This window comes from Bos grunniens, chromosome 25, assembly GCF_055505025.1.
Source record: "Bos grunniens cultivar Pamir isolate PY7600 chromosome 25, Bosgru_T2T1.0, whole genome shotgun sequence".
In the NCBI taxonomy this organism is placed as follows: Eukaryota; Metazoa; Chordata; class Mammalia; order Artiodactyla; family Bovidae; genus Bos; species Bos grunniens.
Window position 1 is genome coordinate 34,932,069 of NC_141189.1, and position 11,533 is coordinate 34,943,601.

An 11,533-nucleotide genomic window follows, 5' to 3' on the forward strand; every position below is an offset into this window, starting at 1 on the left:
TTCACAAGTCACCAGATAATGCATGCTTTACATATTTTTGTTATCATCTGCCTCCTCCCAACACATTCCCACAAAGAATATCAGATCCAAGGTGGGTGGGGCAGAGATTTTGTGATTTCATTGTTTCTTACTGTGTCTCCAAAGCTTGGAGTGAGCCGGTGCTAGATGGGCAATGTATATTTATTGAAAGACTTAAGATTTCAAATGCTGATAACCTTTGATTCCACTTTTAAGAAACCATCTGTATTCCTCTCCTGTTGCCACACAACAAATTATCAACTGGACACCCACATGTCCTCTCCCCGTTCTATGGGTCAAGCTCAGCCAGGCATGGCGGGAGGCTCTGCTCAGACTGAAATCACCTCCCTGGGTGCTGTATTCTTCTCTGGAGCATAGAACCCTCTTCATGCTACCTGCTGTTACCTGCAGGATCCAGTTCCTTGCTGTTGTCGGACTAACATCCCTGATTCCTTGCTGGTTGTCAATCTTAGGGTTCTCCCAGCTGCTGGAGGCCACTCGAATTCCTCTCCACATAGACTTTCTATCTTCAGGAGGACACGGCATGTCGTATTATCTCAGGCTTCAGATCCCAGAACCTGTTTCTGCTTTAAACCTTATGCTTTCAAGAGCTCAGGTGGGAGTTCCCTGACGGTCCAGGGTTAAGACTCCAGTCTTCCAGTGCAGGGGTTGCGGGTTTGATCCCTGACTGGGAAACTGAGATCCCATATATGCTGTGTGGTACAGCAAAAAAAAAACAAAAGGACTCATGTAATCAGACGATACCCACCTGGATAATCTTCATGCCTGAAATTAACTGACTTGGGACTTTAGTGACATCTACAGCATCCTGAGCTCCGAAGAATTGGTGGTTTTGATCTTTGGTGTTGGAGAAGATTCTTGAGAGTCCCTTGGACTGCAAGGAGATCCAACCAGTCCATCCTAAAGGAAATCAGTCCTGAATGTTCATTGGAAGGACTGATGTTGAAGCTGAAACTCCAATCCTTTGGCCACCTGATGCGAAGAGCTGACTCATTTGAAAAGACCCTGATGCTGGGATAGATCGAAGGCGAGAGGAGAAGGGGATGACAGAGGATGAGAAGGTTGGATGGCATCACTAACTCAATGGACATGAGTTTGAGTAAATTCCAGGAGTTGATGATCTACAGGGAGGCCTGGCCTGCTGCAGTCCATAGGGTCACAAGGAGTCAGACATGACTGAGCAACTGAACTGAACTGAACAGCATGCTTTCCAGCAATGCCTAGATGAGTGTCTGAATACCCTGCGAACAGGAATCTTGGGCTAAAACCTTTCTGTGCCTCTGTATCCTCTTCTGTAGGATGGAGATGCTAATAATAGTACTATCCCACAGGGACTGTCTGGATTCATTAAGATAGTGCATGGAAAGTGCTCAGTACTCTGTTGGACCAGAAGGGGGGCTAAATTCGGAGGGGCTGTCACCATCACTATTATTAGTGCTATCATTACCATCATCACCACCACCATCATTACTGGTATTTCAGATGTGCCAGAGGGCTCTCTTTATTCTGCAGGGTATGTGTCAGGATGCCAGAATGTGGTGTTTCAGTACATCCAGATATGACACTCTTTACTCTGCTGTAGATAGAGATGCGGGATGTCTTGACTGTTATTTATACCGATAAGGCAAGCGGCATTGTCGGTTACATAGACAGCGATCAGGCACATTACAGCTATTTTAGGAAGGGTTTCTAGATGTTATGTACACAGTGAAGGAGATGTGTCTATTTACTCCACACAGACCTGGCAGGTTTGGGTTGGTTACATATGCTTGGCTTACATTGCTGGCATATACAGTGATGCAATCGCAGAAGAGACTGGGAAAAACTTGAGATTCAACAAGAGTGATGAGGGGGTTCCCTGGATACAGGACAGGTGGGTTGAAAACCAAGAATGTCCCCGGCAAACCAGAGCAAGTTGGTCAGATACAACCAGGGCCGGGGCCCCCCGAGCACCACCCATGCATACGCCCACACATGTGACCGCGTAGGAGCACGGGCTGTGGAGTCGGGTGGTCCAAGTTCAAATCCCGTCTCCACCCCTTTCTGGTCATGGAACTTCAGCAAGGCCAGCTGCTCAGTCCTAAACTGGAGCTAATAAGGGAACCAAACTCAATGGTTGTGAAAATTAAATGAGTTAATAAATAGAAAATGCTAAGAGTCGTGCCAGGCCCATAGTAAACACTCAATAAGCCTTGGTGCTTATTGTTATGGTTATATCTGCCAGTATCTCTATTATCTATTTAAATATTTCCTTATACCTACACACTCTTAAAAGGTATAAAGTGTATTTATTGTAAGAGGAAACCATACGTTCCTGCCCAAATTGGAAAGCTGGCGCTCTTAGCCATAAATAGAAGGTAGTTAGAAACGCAAATGCAGAACTGTTTAGCGAGTAGCAGCAGATCAGGCTCCCCTGATGGAAACCCAGATGTTCTGGACAAGTGGAGACGGGCTTGGACGTAGGGAGGGACAAGATGAGGCCAAGGAAGCCTAAGGATGGATTAGTGACAGGTCTGGGGACACCAGTCCAGATCCAAACACATCACACAGTGTCCCAGGGCCACCAAGAAAGAGCCCACAAGGAGACTCCTCTGGTGGTCCTGTGGCTAAGACGCCGCACTCCCAGTACAGGGGGCCTGGGTTCGATCCCTGGTCATGGAACTAGATCCCACATACCACAGCTAAAAATCCCATGTGCCACAGCCATGATCAAAGATCCTGCGTGCAACAAGTAAGCCCCGGTGCAGCCAAATCCATAATAGAGGGGTCGGTTGGGGGAGGGATTTCAAGACAGAGGGGACGTATGTATACCTATGGCCGATCCATGTTGATGTATGACAAAAACCATCACAATATTGTTAAGTAATTATCCTCTAAATGAAAAATAAGAAAAAGATCCCTGAGGAAGTACTTGGCCTTTCACAAAGCAGGTGTCTAAAATACCTCTAGTTTGGACTTCTCTGGTGGTCCAGTGGTTAAGAATCCGCCTGCCAATGAAGGGGACATGGATTCGATCCTGAGTCCGGGAACTAACATCCCACACGCCACGGGGGCCTGAACACCACCACTGCTGAGCCCAGATGTCCTAGAGCCTGTGCTCTGCAAAAGAGACGCCGCCGCAATGAGAAGCCTGTACACCGCAGCTAGAGAGTAGCCCCCGATCGCTACAACTAGGGAGGTGGGAGGTGGGTTCAGGACGGGGAACACATGTACACCTGTGGCGGATTCAAGTCAATGTATGGCAAAACCACTACACTATTGTAAAGTAATTAGCCTCCAATTAAAATAAATAAATTTATATCTAAAAAAGAGCAAGAAAGCCCACATGCAGCAACAAAGACCCAAGCAAGCAAAAATAAGGTTTTTTTCAATTTTTTAAAATTAAAAATAAAGAAAATGCCTCTAGTCTGTTCTCACCTAAGCTGGTCCTCAGCAGACAGGTTAGAGTTGCTGTTAGCGTCCTTCCTGCACTGGCTCTGCCCCTGAGGACAAGGTCCATCACCTCTCTGAGTCTCAGTGATCACCATCTGCAAAATGGGCATCATGACGCCAGCCTCTCAGGGCCCCTAAGAGGATCCGGTGGGATAAACACCGTCTATGACTATCAAAGGGTGAGACTGTTGGATGGCATCACCAACGTGATGGACATGATTTAGAGCAAGCTCTGGGAGTTGGTGATAGACAGGGAAGCCTGGCGTGCTGCAGCCCATGAGGTCATAAAGGGTCGGACACGACTGAGCGACTGAACTGATGACCATCAAACCATTCCCAAAACGTTCATGTTGACCGCCTGGCCTTTTCAAACACCAAGAATCACCCTGTGGCAGCTTTTCATCACTTGGGTGGAAGCTATCTCGTCCCCCTAACCTCATTTGTCTGGAGGAGCCATGAAGGTTCATGTATAATCAGAGAGCTAGTTAGAAGGCTGAGAATGAAGGGATGTTAATTTTACCACTTTTAAGTAATTGTTCTTTGTGTGTGTGTATGTGTTTGTAATTTTTTATTTTTGGTACTTGAAAACCTGGGCTCCCACTTAAAAATATTTCAAATGTTGAGCTTGAATCACAGTATGAACCTCAAGTTACAGGCTCATAATACAATTAGGGCAGCTACTTATTATTTCCCATTATTGAATAATATGCTTGTTAATAGCTCTCCCTGTTCATGGCACCATTCCCATGCTAAAAAATAAACATAAACACCGAGACCCAGGATGACTGAGCGCTGAACCTGACCTCTGAGTGGCCAGCGGCAGCACAGTGGGCATGACCATACCCAGCCTGGGGTCACCTCTCTGATCCTCTTGATCCAGGAGCCCTCACCCGCCAGGCTGCGTAGCAACATCCAAGAATGAAAGGCTCCACACATATTTTATCTGGTGTCATCCTCACCGCATCCTTGCAAACCGTGCACTATTACCAGGAATCCCCCATCCACAGATAAAGAGACCGAGGGTCAGAGAGGTCCCTTGACTTGCCCAGCCAAGCCAGAACCGCGAGGCAGTGTCAAAACCAGGATCCAGAACCTGCTGTCCACTTTACACATGTGGGTGACTGTGTGTGTGTCCCTTCCCACAAAATAGGTACTCATCTGTGTCACGCCCTCCCTTCCCCCTGCTTTCCTGCCTCCTTTATCCTCCCAGCGTGGGTGCTGAATGCAAGGAAGGGGGCCTCTCCTTAGGATGATGACAGATCGACTGTGCACGTCTATGTGCTCAGAGCTGCTACCCAGGAGGGCTGTGTGTGCTCCCTTCTGGGCTGAAACTGTCTTCGTGAAAGAGCTGGGAATCATATAAATAGCTCCGGTACATGCCATCAGCTGCCGTCAGGCTCTGATGTTACCTTCTCCTCCCCTGAGATGACTCAGGGACTCGGAGAACAAAAGGCCTCAAACTGCAGGAGCATCTGTCCCATGTCAGTGAAGATGCTGAGTCCAGAAATCATCATCATCCTTCACCAGGGCTCGCCTCCTCTCGCCCCTCAGCCCCGGCCTGGTCCACCGTTCCCACTTCAGAGAGAAGAAGCCTGCAGAGCACGGCAAGGCCCGCTCCCCAGTGAACAGATGGGGAGACGGAGGTCCACAGAAACTGCATCAGCAAACGTGGAGGTGAATGTTGGGGTGTCAGCTTAGGCCAGGCTATGGTGCCAATTGTCTGGGCTAAACCCTAGCCCAGATGTTGCCACGAAGGGATAGTGTAGATGTGATGAACACGTAAAACCAGTTGACACTGGGTGAAGGAGCTTGCCCTCCATAATGCAAGGACTTCATCCAATCAGCTGAAGACTTCAAGAGCAAAAACTGAGGTTTTCTGGAGAAAAGGGAATTCTGCTTCAAGAATTCAAAACAAAGATTTGGGCCTGAGTGTTCAGCTTGTTGGATTTTTGCACTTGCCAGCTCCCACCATTGTGTGAACTCATTTCTTAAAATAAAAAAATACACATACTTAATACGCATATGTATTTAAATAAAGGTTTGTATTTTAGGGGCTTCTCTGGTGGCTTACATGGGAAAGAGTCCACCTGCAACGCAAGAGACCCAAGTTCAGTCTCTGGGTCAGGAAGATCTCCTGGTGAAGGAAATGACAACTCACTCCTGTATTCTTGCCTGGAAAATCTCATGGACAGAGGAGCCTGGTGAGCTACAGTCCATCAGGTCACAAAGAGTCAGACACTACTTAGCGACTGAACAACAACAAAATAAAGTGTGTATTTATATTTATTTATATATTTAAATATATAAAAATATAAGATTTAGTCACTCAGTCATGTCTGACCCTTTGCTTCCCCATGGACTGCAGCACGCCAGGTCTCCCTGTCCTTCACCATCTCCCAGAGTTTGCTCATATATAAAATATATTTTATACATATACACAATTGGTTCTGTTTCTCTGGAAGGCCCTAATAGCAGGTAAAGACAGACAAAGCCTAAGAGGGTAGAGAGAGCAGGAGAGTCTATGTGCGTGAAGCATGTTTTACGCTCCAGAAGCTCTTGCCCGTGTGATCTTGTTAAAGCTTTACCCATCACCCAGAAATGCAGTCTGCACCATTTCTCCAGATTCAGGGGGCCCAGGTGACTTCCCTAGGGTCCCTGGCTGAGAATCAAAGCTGCGCCCTCTGCCTCCATCATTCATACTCTCCACACACTTCACTGTCAGCAGGAGGAGGGTACCTGAGAGTCTGGGCACATTATTCCTGTCCAGGATGCCAAGAGGAATTCTTCCTCAAATTCGCCTACAAAAAGTAATTGAGGTCAGAAAAAAGTTGAGCTTTACTTAAGCTGCAAAATCTAGAAAACCCAACTCAAGCTTTCTTGAACAATAAAGAGAACATCTTGGGACTTCCTTGGTCCAGTGGCTGGGACTCCGATCTCCCAATGCAGGGAGACCCGGGTTCGATTCCCTGGTCAGGGAACTGGGATCCCACATGCCCCAACTAAGAGCTTGCATGTTGCAACTGAAGATCCTGCATGCCGCAAATAAAAGAACCCACATGCCGCAACAAGGGGCTTCCCAGGTAGCACTGCTGCTACTGCTCAGTAACTTCAGTCGTGTCTGACTCTGTGCGACCCCAGAGACGGCAGCCCATCAGGCTCCCCTGTCCCTGGGATTCTCCAGGCAAGAACACTAGGGTGGGTTGCCATTTCCTTCTCCAATGCATGAAAGTGAAAAGTGAAAGTGAAGTCGCTCAGTCGTGTCTGACTCAGCGACCCCATGGACTGCAGCCCACCAGGCTCCTCCGTCCATGGGATTTTCCAGGCAAAAGTACTGGAGTGGGCAATGGCAAGTGCCATTGCCTTGGTAAATAACCCACCTGTCAGTGCAGGAGACGTAAGAGACACGAGTTCAGTCCCCAGGTCAGGAAGATCTCCTGGAGAAAGGCATGGCAACCCACTCCAGTATTCTTTCCTGAAGAATCCCATGGCCAGAGGAGCCTGGTGGACTTCAGTCCACAGGATCACAAAGAGTCAGACACGACTTAGCACATATGCTGCAACAAAAATCTCGTGTGCCTCAACTGAGAGCCAGGGGAGTTAAATAAATAAATAAATGCATTTTTAAAACAATAAATAAATAAAGGGAACATCTTGGCTCCTGTGAGGGAAGCCCAGAAGGAGACTTTCACACACTGGCTGAGAACGAGAGTGCCAACAGCAACCACAGATAGGGTTCCCATGGCTCCTCCAGGCGGCAACCTTTTCCGGCTCTACACTGTGGCCCTGGAAGCTTCTAGCATTCATCACCTGGACTGTCAGCAGCTCCTTCAGTCACAGAAATCCGCCCCCCCACTTCTAGTTCTGAGCCTTGGGATTCTGACTCACTGGTATGGCTCTCTTCTCTTTTGCCTGACCTAATGAAGATGCAACTCGATAATGGTGGTTAAGAAAAAGCCATACTGGCTAGGTTCAAACCCCGGCTCCATCACGTACCTGCTGGGGACCTTGGACAAAGCCTTAACCCCTCTGTGTCTTCATTTTTTCCATCTATAAAATATGGACAATAATTGTACTTCCCTCAAAGGCTCATGGTGGAGATTAAATGGATGAACACACACGTACAAAATGCTTAGATAAGTGACTAGCACACAGTACAAAGGATATGGAAGTGACTGTTAATTAAATTACTGGAGGGAATTCTCTGGCAGTCCTGTGGTTAGGACTCTGCACTTTCACTGCCAAGGACCCAGGTTCAATCCCTGGTCAGGGAACTAAGATCCCACAAGCTGTGTGGCATGACCAAACAATAATAATAATTAAATTACTGGAGGGGGGGATTGAAATGTGTTAACCTGACATGTGACATGTGCACATCCCTTAGTTAGAACTGGGATCTGCCGCACCAGAGTCACAAGGATTAAAAGAGGCAGAGGATGACTCTCCGAGAGGAAATGAATGTGCTATTAGCACAAGAAAGAGAAATGGAGGGAAGAAAGGCCCAGACAGCAGCTGCCTAATAGCGTGGCCCCAGTGAAACATCCGATTAGTTTCTTTCCTGTTGGGTACAAACCTGAGGTCAAAACCACCTTAAACTGGAAAGATAAAAAATATCCTAATTACGTGCAAGAGTACAATGGAACAGGTCGTTCTTTCCTGCTGTTACAGCTGTCTTTGTGTTTCTGCCCACTGAAAATGAAACCTGTAAAAATCAGGCATTTAAAATCTACCTTGGGCTCAGTCACTCATTCAACAGACATTTAATGAGCCCTGGAGAAGGGTTTCCCTGAAACTAACCAGGCTTAAGCATCAGGGGCCCTCTCTTACTTACATGGGTCCCTTGCAAGGCCAACCACCTAATGTGACATTTGTAAATCTATGAGCTTTGGGTTCCACAAAATCTGAATTTGTCCCACCTGAGCTCCGATTAAGTGGCAGGTATTACAGGTAAAGGAGCTTCCCTGGTGGTTCAGTGGTAAAGAATCTGCCTGCCAATGCAGGAGACATGAGTTCAGTCCTGGTCTGGGAAGATGCCCTGGAGAAGGAAATGGCAACCCACTTTCCATGGACAGAGGAGTCTGGCAGATTACAGTCCATCAGGTTGCAAAAAGTCAGACAGTACTTAGCAACTGATCAACAACAACTACACATACATGGTGTGTGCTCAGTCATGTTGGACTCATTGCTACTCTGTGTGGTGTACCCCACCAGGCTCCTCTGTCCATGGGATTATCCCAGGCAAGAATACTGGAGTGGGTTTCCATTTCCTCCTCCAGGAGATCTTCCTGACCCAGGGATCAAACCCGAGTCTCCAGCATCTCCTACATTGGCAGGAGGATTTATTTTACCCCTGAGCCACCTGGGAAGCCCCCAACTACAGGAACAGAGATGAATGAATGATTCTGCCTTCATGGAGCGCCCTCTACTGACAGAGACTGAGAATGAGCCCAGGGATGATTTCCCTCTCAGGCAAAATATTTGCTGGGTATTCCATTCATCCAACCCTGGAGGAGGGCATGGCAACCCACTCCAGTATTCTTGCCTGGGGAATCCCATGGACAGAGGAGCCTGGCAGGCTGCAGTCCATAAGGTCACAAAGGATCGGACACAACTGAAGCGACTTAGCACAGCACATTCATCCAGTGAACCGTATGTATTGAGCATTCCAGGATGAGAAGGCAGGAAGAGACTCTGCTGTTAAGGAGCTTATAACCAATCAGTCAACACCAAAAAAAAATAGTTTTTTAGAATAAAAAGGATAAGGAAGAATGAGTGGAGGGGTACTTTAGGTCATTGGTCGGAAGAGGTTTCTTTGAAGATAGAAGCTGGTATGTAAAAACGGAGATGCAGCAACTGTGCAAAGAAGAGGGGACAGTTCCAAGCACAAGGAATAGCAAATGTCAAGGCCCTGAGGAAGGAATGACCTTAGTGACTGAAGGGAAAGAGAAAAGGCCAAGACAGTCGGAACAAAGTGAGCCAATAAGGGAACTAACAAATGGGATCAAAGAGGTAGGAAGAGACTAGATTATGCAGGACTTTGCTGCCAGGTGGAGGGGGTTGGCTGAGGACTTCCCTGGTAGCTCAGATGGTAGAATCTGCCTGCAATGCAGGAGACCCGGGTTCAACCCCTAGCTTGGGAAGATCCCCTGGAGAAGGAAATAGCAATCAATTCCAGTATTCTTGCCTGGGAAATCCCATGGGCAGAGGAGCCAGGTGGGCTACAGTCCATGGGGTCGCAGATGTTAAAAGTTGAAGCCATTGGGGTTTCAGGCAAGGGAGTGATGTGATATCACTAACATTTACAAAAAGAGCTCTCTGGCTGCTGTGGATAGAGCTGATTGCTGAGTGAGAGCAAAGACCAGTTCAGGAGCTTCTTCCTAACCAGTTAGCAAGCATCCTCAAAGTTTTACAACCTGCCATTTTGTAAGTGGTGGGGAAACAGGCTCGCCAGATGCTGTTGGCCGGAATGACAAAGGACACAACTCTGGTGGAGGCGGCTTGACAACCTCCAGCAAAGTTACGTGTGTATTTATCCGTTGACTGGCAATCCCACTCCTAAAAATCTGCCCCAGGACTTCCCTGGTGGTCCAGTGGTTAAGAATCCGCCTGCCAATGCAGGGGACACAGGTTCAAGACCTGGCCCAGAAAGCTTCCACATGCCTCAGGGCAGCTAAGCCCATGCACAACTGCCAAGCCCGTGTGCCCTAGAGCCCATGCTCTGCAACAAGAGAAGCCCCGGCACAGCCATCAGAGAGAGCTCTCGCAGCCAAAGATAAATAAATATTTAAAACATAAATAAATAAATCTACCCCCAAAATACACTGGCAAAAAGACAAAGAAGTGTGCAGGAGGCGAATCACTGCAGCATCACTTGTGATGGCAGAAAACTGGGAACCACATATATTGGGGAGCAGGAGCTGATTGAATTAATATTGAACTTGGATGCAACACCACCCACTACTCAGCTGCCAGAGGAAGGTGGAATGTGTTATAGTCTGCTATTAAAGAGTCCTCGTGATGTATGATTAAATGAAAAAAAATCAAGATGGAGAAAACTGTGTATATTATGTTGCCATATTGTGCTGCCTCTTTCTTAAAGAGGTAGAACATGAACATATTTTTTAATGAGAAAATAAATAAAAAATATGAATGGTTTGCTACCAGGGAAGGTAGGACACAGTTAAAAAGGAGAAAGATAGAAGCTAGATTTCAATGAATAAATTGTGTAAATTTGACTTTATAACATTATAAAAAATTTTCGAACTACATTTTTTAACTCTAATTTTAAAGTTAATTTTTTAGGGCTTTCCTGGTGGTCCAGTGTTTAAGAATCCACCTGCCAAGGCAGGGGACACAGGTTCTATCTTTGGTTGGGGAACAAGATTCCACATGCCAAGGAGCAACTAGAGAAAGCCCATGTGCCACAACAAAAACACGCATAGCCAAAATTGTAAAAATTAAAAATAAATAAATAAAATTGATTTTTTTAAATTCCTAGAAATTGAAAGAGATCAATGTACAAATAGCTGATTCCATGGTGGAGGCGTAAGATGGCAAAGAACAGAGGCAGAGAAGTAAGAAAAGGAGATTATAAATAGCTTCCAGTGAACATGTGGAAAACCAGGAAAGTGACACCAAAGCCGAGAGAAGGAAGTGTTCTAAGAAGGTGAGAGTGCTGAAAGCCACTGGGATGAAAAGCAATGTGCAGCAGCACTGACCACTGAATCTGGCAATCTGGAGGCCACCAGTGGCCTTGGCAAAAGCGGTGTGAATGGCACAGCAGAAGCCTGATTGGAGAGGAGAGAATCCAAGGTATAAGTATCAAGAACACCAGCAAAATTAAAAGATTGTTCCGGAAATGTCTGATGAAATTTTTAAAAATAATAGTGACACAGCCAAAGAAACAGATCCAAATCCTGCCATCTGCACACTCACCTCTAATAGGAACCTGGCATTTAGAAAAGGTAAGTGGGAAAGACAAGTACTTTTCCTTATGCTCTTCATCAAAGTGCAGGCGTCATTTCTGCGCGTGGAGATATTTCAGCACAGGAGCATTATCCTGGCT